The 14265-nt window shown below is 40.8% G+C and overlaps 1 pseudogene; it reads left to right on the top strand.

Annotated features, from left to right (window-relative positions):
* The first annotated feature begins 426 nt into the window (after positions 1–426).
* Positions 427–9348, top strand: LOC102855865 (annotated as a pseudogene).
* Positions 9349–14265: the final 4917 nt, after the last annotated feature.

Genomic DNA, 14265 nt, shown 5'->3' with positions numbered 1-14265 from the left:
CGTCTTTTGAGGGAATAAAGGTGTTGTTAAATAAAGGTACTGCCAAAGAGGCCCTTTAGAGTAGTGAGAGTAGATCTTCACCCTGAAACCTACAGCGTCCCTTTTCAGCAGAAAGTAGCTAAGAGAATACACCATCCCCTTTTCCTTATGAATCAGGGTGAAGTCTCTCTCAAGGAGGAGTGATAGGGAATGGCAAATGACAAACGAGATTAATCAGAACTGGCTTTGACAAGCACTGTGGCAATGGGACAATTAAAACAGACTTTCAAGGGGGGAAAAAAGGAACAAAGTGGGGAGAAGGGTAGAGAAAATAGTGCAATAATGAATAAATGGAAATCCAAAATATCTGTAAATGTTCATTAAAATTAATAAAATTTAATTTAAAAAAAGGTACACGGAGGCCTCCGAGCAGCCGCCGCAAGTAGCATGACGCCATCACGCCCGCCGCGGGGCGGGGTCGTACAGCGGCCTCGTTCTCAGGTGCGCGGTGACGTCACAGAGCGCTACGCACGCAGTGACAGTGGCTTCTTCCGGCAACTAACTCGCAGGGTGATGAAGGGGTATTTAAAGGAGAGACACTGTGGTCACAATGGCCGTTGTCCGGTGAGTTAACCGTGTGGCTCACAGGCGACTTGAGTGACGGCGGAAGGGAGCCCCGAGTCGGCCGAGTTTGGGGACCAGCAGTCGTGGCTCGTCTCGCGACCTGGCGGGTCCGGGGCCTCCGCTGGGTTTTCCGAGCGGGAGGGACCCCAGCGGCGTGATCGGTGCCCGCGTTCCAGCCCGGGGTGAAGTTGGGGTGACGGCGGGTGTGAGTCTGCGGGGTGTGAGGCGAGGAGGCGGAGCCCTGGCGGCTCAGACATTTGGGTGAAGGAATCTGGGGAGACACAGCCTTGATTTCCGAGGGGGGCGCCTGGCGGGACCCTCCTGTCTCTGAGTTGTCTCTGCAATGAACTTGACTGAGGTTGGAATAGTCATGTGCAGACGGAGTGGGGATTCGTGCACTCCGGGGTGATTTAGGGTGTTTGTGGGGCCAAACTGTAACCCCTGAACTTCTTCATGGAGAGCACAGACTTACTGTTAGACTATATTCTTTCATGGTCCTTTAAGGTGTGTTTCCTTTTAAGGGAAAACATTTAATTTTTTAAAAAATTTTATTAATTTTAATGAACATTTACAGAGATTTTGGATTTCCATTCATTCATTGTTGCACTATTTTCCCTAGCCGCCCCACCAGTTCGTTCCTCTCTCTCTCTTTTTTTATCCCCCTTGAGGAAAACAGCTCTTTTATTATTTCCCCTTAAAAGTATAGAAGACCCTACCTCCACCATCAGAGGGAAATAAATCGGGTGTCACAGGGCACCCAGCTCCCCACAGGACCCTTTCCTTCCTCGGCCTCCTGGTCCAAGTTAGAAACTGAAATACTAACTTTATGACATAATATTATATTCTCTTCTAGTATCAGGCAGATGTGACTAACAAAACATTTTGAGTCAGAGAAAGTGTGAAATTACTTCTTTGAAACATTTGACATAGTTTGTTTTTGGTTGTTTTTTTTTAATTTTCTTATTTGTGTGTGTGTGTGTGTGTGTGTGTACTGTCAAATTAGATCTGACTGGTACAGGAGGAAATTGTTCCTCCTTCTTCAACAGAGCATCTGGTGGCTTTGAACCATGCACCTCTGGGATTGTAGTGCAGCTTCTTGCCACTAGGCCACCAGAGCTCGGGGAAACATTTGACATAGTTAAGTAAGCCCATTTTGTGGCTGCTTTTAAATGTATGCACAAGAAAGAAATCTTTTGTGGCTTTCCATGACATTTCAGACGTATTTGATGTTGCTGTACACTAATGGAAAATACTAATTTATTTAAATCTAAGGTTTTCAAAGCCCTGTGTCTTGGTGTTGACTCAATAATTTTACACATCAGTCTGTGCCCGATCCTTTGTCTCCCAGGAATACTGCATAAAGAGTAAATTAAGTCATTACATTAGAAACCTAAGAAAATTTTATTTCCAGAACAAGGAACCTAGTTGTTTTGTATATATCATTTAATACTAAAAATTAAATAATTTTCATAAATTAAGTTTCATAAATTCAAGAAAGTTTAACCAGATAAATGCTTTTATTCTGTCCCGTTTTCTTATGTTGGATAATGCACAAAATTGTCTTTTGTGCAAGTTTTTAAGTAGATCTAATAAATTCTTCAGAATATCTATAGGCATTCGCATTATTCTCATGCATTGAATTGACTATCTCATTAAACATTTCGTTTTAATCATTTAGGATGATTTTAGACTACATCCACCTAATCTGGCACTAATTAATGCCAAAGTAAATAGAAATTAACATCATCTGTGGTGGTTAAGACTCTGTGACATATCAGCTGGATTGTGGTTCTTAGTGGTTTGGCTGGTATGTGATGACAGTGACAAGAATATAGTCATGGTCTGAATAAGCAAAGCACTTCTGAAAACCAAAAATGATGTGGAAAGCATAGCACTCCCTGACCTCAAAACCTACTAGACCACAGTAGTAACTGAAACAGCATGATATTGTTACATTGACTGGTACCTAGACAAATAGGACAGAATTGAGAACCCAGAAATGGACCCATCTATCTATAGTCAACTGATATTTGACAAGGAAATAAAACCAATCAAATGGGGAATTGACAACCTCTTCAGCATAAGAGGCTGACAGAACTGGACTTCCACCTGCAGAAAGCTGAAACAGGATCCACATCTCACACAATACACAAAAATAAACTCAAGGTGAATCAGAGACCTAAGAGTAAAACCCAAAACCATAACATTCATAAGAGACAAACAGAGATCAAGCTTAGATGGCCTAGTCTATGGTATAAAGAGACTGCCAAATACGGCTAGTAATGCACAATCTGGAGAGGATAAAATTGATGAATGGGACCTTCTAAAGATTAAATCAAATCCCTATGTGCATCAAAACATTTCCAACAGAGTGAAAAGAAAACCAACTGACTAGGAAAAAACATTGGCAATACCATTTCAGAGAAGGGTCTCATAAAAAGTTTACAGAATCCTACAGGGCCTCCACAAGAAGAGGATTGATAACACAATTACAAAATGGGCAAAAGACATGGAAAGACTTTCCACAGAGGAAGATATTCAGATGGTCAACAGACACATGATGAAATGCTCAAAATCACTGGCAGTAAGAGAGATGCAAATCAAAACCACAATGAGATACCATCTCACTCCAGTAGCAGTAACAAAGTTTAACAGGGCAGCAAATAATAAAGTTGGAGGGAATGTGGAGAATTAGGAACTCTTCTATACTGTTGGGATTGTAAAATGGTACAACAACTCGGGATGGCAGTTTGATGTTTCCTTAAAAAGCTGATCATAGGGGAGCTCTGGTGGCCTTGTGGTAAGGAGCTGCAGCTACAATCCCAGAGGCGCACAGTTCGAATCCACCAGATGCTCTGCCGAGGAAGGAGGGACAATCTCCTCCTGTTCCAGTCAGATCTGATTTGATGGTACACTCACACAAAAATAATAAAAAAATAAAATTTAAAAGAAAAAGCTGATCATAGATATTTCCATATGACCCACCTGTTCCACTGCTTGGAATTTACCCTGAGAAAATTAGACCTGAGGCACAAACAGATTTGTACACCAATGTTCATAGCAGTGTTATTCACCCCCAGGTAACAAACCACAATCCCTGGAATCTGGAGTTTTTGGCTGCGGCCAGAAAAGAGCACAACTGGGGAACACCATGGCGCTCTTGAGAGTTCTGGCACAGTGTGCAAAGACTCAGCACCATGTAGAAGTAGTTGTCGAGCATCTAAATGGCCAAATTGTCGTTTCAGCGTCCAATCGTGAATGGGCTGTTAAAGCACCTCTGTAGGACCACAAATGTGGTGGCATGCGAGAATGTAGGATGCGTCCAGGCAGAGAAGTGCCCACAAGCAGGCATCAACTTCTTGGTCTACCAACCCGCCCCTTGGGATGCAACCTCAGACTTGATCAAAGGACTACAAAGTGCTATGACAGAAGGTGGTGGCACGTTATAGGAACCTCAGAGAATCTATCGGTAATATAGAATCATTGATGGTTTTGAACTTGGCAGTAGAAGTAATGAGAGCTCTTGCCTCCATCAGAATCGATCATTTAGAAGAACACCAGCTTGGGAACTTTGTAATAGTAATCCGCCAATACTGTACTCTTTGTAGTAAAACTCATTTCCTGCCACCCCTTTGCATTTCTTACTTTGCTTGCTTTTTAACCAAGGACTGGATTCTCCCTCCTAGACAGGAAAGTAGTATCTGAGAAAAGTGGTCACCAATTTTAAGTAACTTTTTGTAGGACAAATTAAGGGTGTGTTTTGGGTTTGTTTGTTTTTAATTGTGATTTTAACAAAAGCTTACCAAAACGTTAAGTTTTTATTGATTTATTATTGCACGTTTACCTCCCTCTGCTTCCTTCTTCCCCCCCGCCCCAATTTACATTCTTTTTTAGAAAAAAAAATATTCTGGACTCTTGTCATATATATAATGCCTAATTATATATTCTTTTTAAATAACTGTTTCCCTCATCTGTTCTAATGCAGTGTTCATTATCTATCCACTCTCTTCCTAAAGAGTCCCCTCAGTCCTCCATGTCACTCCTGCTTTATAACCATGGTTATAGGTAGTATTCGTCCTTCCATTACTGTTTTTTTAAAACTTCAGTCCAGGTTTTTTAATTAGTTGTTGCTCTTCTCAGACTTTATCAAAAAAGCCGATACAATCTTCTGCAGAAGAATTGACTGTTGAGAAATGTGTTCTCTGAAAAGGAGGGACTGAATAGCTAGATGCTGACTTTTAGGGCAAGTTAAACTCTGCACACTGAAAATTAACAGTGAACTATTGTATTTCTCTGGGTGGCTTACTCTAGGCATGTGTTACATTTGAGGATGTGAGTGTGGACTTCACAGAGGCAGAATGGGAGACACTGAGCTCTGAGCAGAAGAGCCTGTACAAAGAAGTGATGCTGGAGATCTATAGGAATCTTCTATCCTTGAGTGAGTAAACGTTCCTTTCTTTTCCTTCATTAATTCATTTGCTGTATCCTGGCTCCCTATTATGTGTCAGGGAAGCACTGGTATCCTGGATGCCCTGTAATCCCAAAAGCATGCAGTTCAAATCCACCATCTGCTCTGTGGGAGAAGGATGGTCAGTGTCCTCCTGTGCATTTCCACTGCCTCTGAAAACAAACTGGATGGAAAGGCTATTATTAGTCAGTTCAGATTCAGTGGCACACAACAATAGCATTATGTGTCAGAGGAGTCCTGGGGGCCAACTTCTCGTTCCCTTTGACTGCTAACAAAAGTAACAATGACTGACCGATCGGCCATTCCTTAGGAGAAGGTGGTTGCAATCTGCCTCTGTAACATTTACAGCCTCAAATTGCTCTAGGACAAATCTGCTCTATCATGTAGCATTTCTAGGAGACACAGTTGGCTCTAGCAATAGTTTTTCCTGTGTGACAGAGTTCCTACATAGTGCAAACCAGCTTCCACTAAATAATAATAGAACCCTGGTGGTTAGTGTAGACTCTGTCTAAATCCTCAACGTCCACTATCCAGAGGACCTGAGAGAGCCACCGTGCACTGATGGGGAGACTTTCCTGACTTGCTTTGTAGATTGTGATTCTTGGTTACAGTGTGTGGATCTTGATCTCTGTTGTACCTATTTCCTTTCTAGTAGACCACTTAGTTCACTATATGGTGTTTGCAATGACTTATCAAATGCAGAAGGGAATTGAAGGTGCCATAGAGATGATGGATGGTGTCAAACGGGAAAGTGGGGATCTCACATACCTTTATCTCATGGGAATCAGTTTTAGACTGATCCTGACCATTATTCCCTTGTACTTGGGTACGTTTAGATGCTACTGTTGTAAAACACTGTCTCTTATATGTGTGTGCCAGCCAAATGAAGTGACTTTCTGTCTCTCAATCCCTTTTATATTCAGAAAAGTTACAATGGCTGCTTTTGTAGTCATCATGAACTTAGTGTTGCATTCACTAAATGTAGGCTATGCCAGTGTGTCTATGCGGTAGATGCTTTGAGAACAAGGCAAGATTAACTTTTTTGTATGCTGTTTGTGAGGCAGAAGCAGTGTCTGAGATTTGCTTGATAAGTTCCTAGTCTGGCAGACATGCAGTAGAAATGCATTATCTGCATTGCAATCACCAGTTTTTCTCTGGTACTGAGTTTTCTTCCTATTTCTAGTTACTCTGTCGGACAGTGTAACTACACCATTGGGATCAGAAGATTGTAACCCTTTGTGGAATCAGATGCCCACACATTTCACCACGTACTAGATTGACGGATTCACACCACCACCCTTTTCATTAGAGGCCAAACACTTTAAAGGCTATTCTCTCAGAACATCTCTGGATTGCAGAGGAAAGTGTAATTTGTAAAACTGAGACGCAAATCAGTTACTGGTTTGAAACAACTTGTACTGTATACATTGTCCCAAATGTGACAGTAAGACTGTTTTACTTGCCATCAGGTTGATTATTGATTATGCCAACTGTTAATAAATACTATGATTTTTTAGAAGTAGATCAACAGGTTTGTCCCATTAACCTTTTGTTTATCTAGTCATTCCTTTCCTTGTGCCACTTTTAGATTCCAGAGCTGAGGGGCTGCCTGTCAAAAGACAAAGGCAACCCAGGCAGACGCAGTTACAACTGCTCTAATGGAAACATTCTTTCTTCCACAGAAACAAGGCCAAAAGGCTGCTCCTGCACTTCTTGCCTTCTGGCTGGCTGCTGTCAGCAGTTCCCCAGCCAGCACGTGCTACAGATCTTCCCAGAATTCTGTGCAGAACATCATATCCACCCAGAAGGGTTCAGCCTGGGACCTCAGAAGCAGCAAGCTGAACAGGAGAATAATGAGAGCTGCTGGAGTGAATGCACACAAGGGAAGAGAGAAACTTCAAGGGAATGTGCACTGGATGCCTGCTGCACTGTCATCCCACCCCAAGGACAGTCAGCAAACCCCAGAGAAGACACAGGAGTAGACCTGGGGCCTAACAAAGCCCGAAGTGTGAACTGTGTGGAAAGAAAGCAAAGGGTGAAGGAATTACACACCTCAACATTTAGATCATTTAGGTGTATTGAGGAAGTCCCAGACTCTGGCCTGGAATTAAACTTTACCACAAACCAGATGACTCTTTTCCATGAGAAAGTATATCTTTGCCATGAGTATCAGCAAGACTTTGTGCAGTTATCAAATCTCATCACACACCAGAGGAGACACTTGGGGGAGAAGCCTTATACTTGTAAGGAGTGTGGTCTAAGCTTTACTAGTAAGTCAAATCTTATCTGTCACCAAAGGATACATTCAGGGGCGAAGCCTTACATTTGTAAGGACTGCAGACAGAGTTTTTCCTGCAAGTCAAATCTCATCACACATCAGAGGACACACTCAGGGAAGAAGCCTTACATTTGCAAGGATTGTGAGAAAGGCTTTTCCCACAGGTCACAATTCATCAGACACCAGAGGTCACACTCAAGGGAGAAGCCTTATGTGTGCAAAGAGTGTGGGAAAAAGTTTATCAGTAAGTCAGATCTCATTATTCATGAGAGGATACGCTTAGGGGAGAAGCCTTATGTTTGCAAGGAGTGTGGGAAAAAGTATATCAGTAAGTCAAATCTCATCAATCACCAAAGATTGCACTCAGGAGAAAAGCCTTATGTTTGCAAGGAGTGTGGGAAAAAATTTACCAGCAAGTCAAGTCTCATCTGTCACCAGAAGATACACTTTGAGGAGAAGCCTTATGTTTGCAAAGAGTGTGGGAAAAATTTTTCCAGGAACTGGAATCTCATCAGTCACCAGAGGATACACTCAGGGGAGAAGCCTTACGTGTGCAAGGAGTGTAGTCAAGCCTTTCGACATAAGCCGAGTCTCCTCAGACACCAGAGGATACACTCGGGGGAAAAGCCTTATGTTTGCAATGAATGTGGACAGAAGTTTATAAGTAAGTCAAATCTCATCTCTCACGAGAGGAGACACTCAGGGGAGGAGCCTTACGTGTGCAAGGAGTGTGGACACAAGTTTATAAGTAAGGCAAATTTCATCTCCCATCAGAATATGCACTCTGGGGAGAAGCCTTATGGGTGCAGGGAGTGTGGGAAAAAGTTTATCAATAAGTCAAATCTCATCAATCACCAGAGGATACACTCTGGGGAGAAGCCTTATGTTTGCGAGGAGTGTGGGAAAAACTTTACTAGCAAGTCAAATTTCAGCAGACACCAGAGGATACACTCAGGGGAGAAGCCTTATGCTTGCCAAGAGTGTGGGCAAAACTTTACAACAAAGTTGAATCTTATTTGTCACCAGAGAATACACTCAGGGGAGAAGCCTTATGTGTGCAAGGAGTGTAGTCAAGCCTTTAGACAGAAGCCTAGTCTCCTCAGACACCAGAGGATACACTCGGGGGAAAAGCCTTATGTTTGCCAGGAGTGTGGACAAAAGTTTATATGTAAGTCAACTCTCATCTGTCATCAGAGGATACACTCAGGGGAAAAGCCTTATGTTTGCAATGAGTGTGGACAGAAGTTCATAAATAAATCAAATCTCACCTGTCATCAGAGGAAACACTCAGGGGAGAAGCCTTATGTTTGCAAGGAGTGTGGGAAAACCTTTAGTAAGAAGTCAACTCTTGTTGTACACCAGAGAACACACTCAGGTGAGAAGCCATATTATTGCAAGGAGTGTGGACAAAGCTTTATCAGAAAGTCATCTTTGCTCACACATCAGAAGACCCACTCGGGAAGCCTTATATTTCCACGGTGTGTAGGCAAGACTTTACCCACTTAAAAAATATTGGTATACACTGAGGAAGACATACAGGGGAGAAGCTTCAAATTTGCATGTTATAGGAGTGTGAGCAAACTTTTATCCAGAGGTCAACTCTTATCACACACCAGAGAGCACATGCATTGGAAAAGCTTTGTTTGCAAGGGGTGGGTAAACCTTGGTCTGGAAATTACCTTTCCTCAAACACCAGAGAACCCACTGTGAGGAGAGAAGTCTTGGGCACGTGTTGGGTGCAAGTCAAATCTCATCATTCATACGAGGAAACATGCTTAGTAGAAGCCTGATATTTGCAAGGAATTTGAGTGAGGCCTCCTTACCTAGAATCAAATCTCTTCACACATGCAGGTTTAGAAATCTTTTGTGCCTGATTACCCAGAACAATTGTAAAATTTCTTTTTTTTATATTCTGTATACACAACTGCTAGTTCGTATGTGATTATCAATGCTTTGTCCTATTCTGTGCATTGTCCTTTCACTCTCTGCCTAGGATTGATTTGGCCTACTGAAGAATATAAAAGTTTCTTTACTTAATAACTAATTTTTATATTTTGTCTTTTCTTCATGTCTTGGCGGTCTTTCTTTGAACCCACTGCCTAATCAGGGACATAGCAATTTCACCCAGTTCTGTCTTCCAACAGCTTCACAGTCTTAACTTTGACATTTAGGTTTGTAATTAATTTTTAATTGATGTTTGTATGTGATATGAAGCAGAGTAGATCAACGTCTATCAACCATAGTGAAAATAGGGCAGTTCCAACAGCTCAGAAGTGGAGTTACTTCATAAGTAGGTCATAGTACATGCAAAGGAGGCATGCTTTGTCTCTAAAATGTAAAGATGCCCAGCAGGCATTGTGCCTTCCTTTCAGTTTTGAGAAGGGCCCAGATGAAATAACTTATGCTCTCTTTAGAAGAACTGTCTTGACTTAAATCATGTCACTTATACTCAAAGAATATTCACTGAGGTGCAAGATGCCTGAACTGTTTGTTGCTTCACCCATCTAGCCTGCAAATAAAGAGATCTGGAGGCCTAGAGAGTAAAGAATTGTGCTGCCATCCCCAAACGAGGCAGCTGGACTCCACCAGCTGCTCCTCAGGCCATAGATGGGCAATCTTGTGATTTATAGCCTCTGAAAATCTACTTGAGGATTAGTTACGAGTACATTTTGACTCACTGGTGAGGAGAGTGTGTGAATGAGCCTGCAAGTTTCTTAGTAATGAGTCTAATATCCTTGTCACGGCATCCTCAATCAGTCTAATCAGCATAAGGTCATCAATGTAATGGACTTGTGTAACATCTTGTGGAAGGGGAGAGACAAAGGCTCTGCCAATTAAATAATGACATAGTGCTGGCAAGTGGATACACCTCTGAGGAAGTAGGGTTGCACTGTGGATTTTTGGCCATCCGTGCTAAAACTACATGTGGTGGGCCTTCAAAATGAGTATATGCTTCAATAATGTAACCATACTTGCAACGGCAATTACAGTTGGCGTCACTCTCTGATCTATGATAATCAATGTCATTTTCCAAGGTCAGTCTGTTTTCTGGTTTGTGTTAAATAGGGTTTTGGCAATCGATAGCCAGCATCCTCATGACCTCATTTACAGCAAGCAAGCTTATGCCCCATTTATATTTGTGAATCTTCCTCCAGTCTTTGAATCCATATGCTTCTTCATAAGTCCATGTTCTTGAGTGATTTGCTCAAATTCAATTTTGCATACAGGTTGAATTGGTATGGAGAAAGGAAATTGCCCTGATGCATATCATTCTTGATTTTAAACCATGCAGTGATCCCTTGGTCTGTTTGGACAACAACTTCTTGGTCTAGATAATGAAATGTTCTGAAATTCCTATTTTTCTTAATGTTAGCCATAGTTTGTTAGTGATCCACACAATCAAATGCCTTTGCAGAGTCAATAAAACACAGTCGGCTTTCAGCCAAGACACACCTAACACCAGCAATAATATTCCAGGTGCCATGGCCTCTTCTAAACCCATCTTGAACTTCTGACAGTTCTTTGTCCATGTACTGCTCTAGCCATTTTTGGTTAACCTTCAGTATTTTCCTGTCATGTAACGTTAATGGTATGTACAGTTGAAGCTCTGGTGACCCTCCTGGTAAGAATTTGTGTTTCAGTCCAGAAGGCATGCAGTTCAAATCCACCAGCTACTCCGTGGGAGAAGGATGGACAATCTCTGTGCGATTACTGCCTCTGAAAACCTACTGGAGGGTCAACTATGGGTCAGTGTACACAAAAACAATAGTCAAATTGACTACAATTTATAGTGAGTGCATGAATAATGTCTCTGAATCTTACTCCCTCCAGAGCCAAGCTCCCCATCTCTGACATACCTGACCCCATTGCCACAGTCACTGTGTGAATCCGCCTTAATCAGGGTCTCCTCTCCTCCTCCGACCCTCTACCCTTCCAAGCATGATCTCCTATTCAAAGGACCAGTCTTTGTAAGATGGGCCTTCCTCCAATCACTGTGCTACATTTTTCTTCATCAGGTTAAATGGTAAATACATGAGAGAAAAATGCTCAAAATCAATAGCTATCACTATCACTGGAGAGATGAAAGTCAAAACAACAGTGAGATATATCTCACCCCAAGAACGATAACAAAGTTTCACAGGACAGTAAAGAAATGCCGGCAAGGATGCAGAGAGATCGGAATTCTCATCTACTGCTGGTAGGAAAGTACAATCACTATGGAAGGCAGTCTGAAGTGTCTTTAAAAAGTTGAAAATTGAAATACCATTGACCCACCTATCCTACTACTGGGAATATATCCCAAAGAAATCAGAGCTGTAAGACAAACAGATGTATGCACACCCGTGTTTACTGCAACATTATTCACAATAGCAAAGTATTGGAAACAGCTCAGGTGCCCATGAACAACAAATGCCTAGAGAAACTCTTGTACATCCAAATAAAGAAGTATTAGGCAGAATTGAGAAAAATGAGTTTGTAAAACACTGCACGACATGGATCACTCTGGATGACGTAAAACTGAGTGATACAGGGGAGCTCTGTGGCCTAGTGGCAAGAAGCTGCACTACAATCCCAGAGGTGCACGGTTCAAATCCACCAGATGCTCTGCCGGGGAAGGAGGGACAACCTCCTCCTGTACCAGTCAGATCTGATTTGACGGTACACACAAATAATAAAATAAAAATTAAAAATTTTTTTAAAAAAAGAATCCCTGGGTAGTGCAAAAAATTACATTTTAAAAAAAAACAACAAAAACACCTGAGTGATACATCTCAGTCACAAAAGGACACATACTGCAGAAGACCACTTTTATAACAACAGGATGGATACAGGGTAGAAGGGAAAGAATGGATAGATAATGGACACTGCACTAGAATAGGGAAAGGGAAGGACAGTCTGAAAGCAAAGGACAATGAGATGTTAACATGTGTTGATCAACAATCTGGACAAGGACAAGCATTACAAAGTGAATTGGGGGAAGTGTTGGGAGTAAAATGTGTATATATGAATAAATGAAAACCAATCCTTTTGTAAACTTTCACTAAATGTACAAAAAAAAAGATGTTGAGTAAATAAAGTTATATACTTAATTAGACATTGTAATAGAAAGTTACATTAACCAGTTGTAATTACTGTTCTCAAGCAAAATGTCTATGAATGACCAAAAATCCAATATGATTTGTAAATACTAATTCAAATAAAGTAATTTTTAAAATATGTATATCCTGAAATATAAATATACGCACCCACACAAAGTCCAATATAGTCTTTTTGCCGGAACTCTTTGACTGATGTCCACAAATCAGTAAAGAAAAAGCTTATCTGCGAATTTTAATTTTATGAACTTTATGATATGTACATTGAATAAGTTCTTAGAAAATAAAATCCTTTAAAAATGTATCTGCAGACAACTTACTGTGCCATGAAGATAAAAGAATAAATCTTTAAAGAAAGTGAAAAGTTTAAAGCTAAATAATTAAAAACCCTCAAATATCTCCAATATTTCCAAAAGGTTTAGATACAATACATACTTACCTTGAATTTCATTACAATATAAACTCATAGATCATGAGACAAAGTGAGAACAAGCTTAGAAGGCCTAGCCAAAGAGACTGACAAATACATCCAGAAGTACACAACCAGGACAGGATAAAATTTGATAAATGAGACCTTCTAAAGACTAAATTACTGTGTGCATCAAAAGCTTTTTCCAATAGGGTGAAAAGAAAACCTACCAACTAGGGAAAAACATTTGGAAGTACTGTCTTAAACAAGGATCTCTTAGCAGATATTAGCAAACTTCTGCAGGGCCTCCACAAGAAAAAGACTGATAACCTAAAATACAAAATGGGCAAAACACATTTAAAGACTTTTCAGAGAGGAAGACGTTCAGATGGCAAACACATGAAGAAATGAGCAAAGTCACTGTAATAAGATGCAAATCAAAACCACAGTGAGATACCATTTTACCCAAATAACTGTGGAAAAGTTTAACTGGACAACAAGTACTAAATGTTGGAGAGGATATGGAGAGATGGGAACAGTCATACACTTGATGGATTTTAAAGTAGTACAACCACCCTGGAAGGCAGTTTGGCATTTCCTCAAAAAGCTGAACATAGAAATTTCATATGATTTTGAGACTCTACTGCTGGGAATATATCCCAAGGAAATTAGAACTGAGACACAAATGGAGACTATGCATCAAAGTTTATAGCTGCATTATTCACCATCACAAGAATATGGAAACAGCCCAAATGTCCAGCCACAGTCAAATTGAGAAATTGTGATACAGTCACTCAATAGAATCCTAGGTAGCACTCAGGAGCAATGATTTTGAAAATTACTACCTAACTTGGGAGAGACTGGAGAGCATTATGCTGACTGAAATAAATCAGTCACATAATGACAAATAATGCATAAAACCATTGTTGTAGAAATAGAAAACTAGGGAAAAGTGTATGAGGATCCAAGAATGGGAAGGAACAGAGGGTGAGGATGAGGTGGGTGAAATCATAAGGTCACACAATTTGGTGTGGTGAGGGGAAGGAAATTGGGAAGATCCAGCAGGAATCTGGAAAGAGAAGGTAATGGAGCAAATAGTTTAATGGTGATTAATTTTATAAAACATAATAATTAGGAGGAATTGTATGGAACAATATGAATGAAACTAGTGTGAAACAATGTATATAACTTTGTAAGCAAACCAATATAATTTTTTTTAAAAAAAAAGGAAAAAATTACCATTACTTACAATAAAGACCAAAAACACAATAAAGCATTTGCCACAGGCAGGGCAGTTAGCTGTCCCTTTATGTGGTTATGGGGTTCCTCCTTTTACCATTCCAGAGTTGTTGTTGTTATGTGCCGTCGAGTCGCTTGCGACTCATAGCGACCCTATGTACAACAGCCCTAA

This window comes from Elephantulus edwardii, unplaced genomic scaffold (genome assembly GCF_000299155.1).
Source record: "Elephantulus edwardii isolate Elephantulus edwardi_28Jun2011 unplaced genomic scaffold, EleEdw1.0 scaffold00236, whole genome shotgun sequence".
In the NCBI taxonomy this organism is placed as follows: domain Eukaryota; kingdom Metazoa; phylum Chordata; class Mammalia; order Macroscelidea; family Macroscelididae; genus Elephantulus; species Elephantulus edwardii.
Note: the sequence above shows the minus strand (reverse complement) of the source record. Positions and strands in the feature narration are given on the sequence as shown.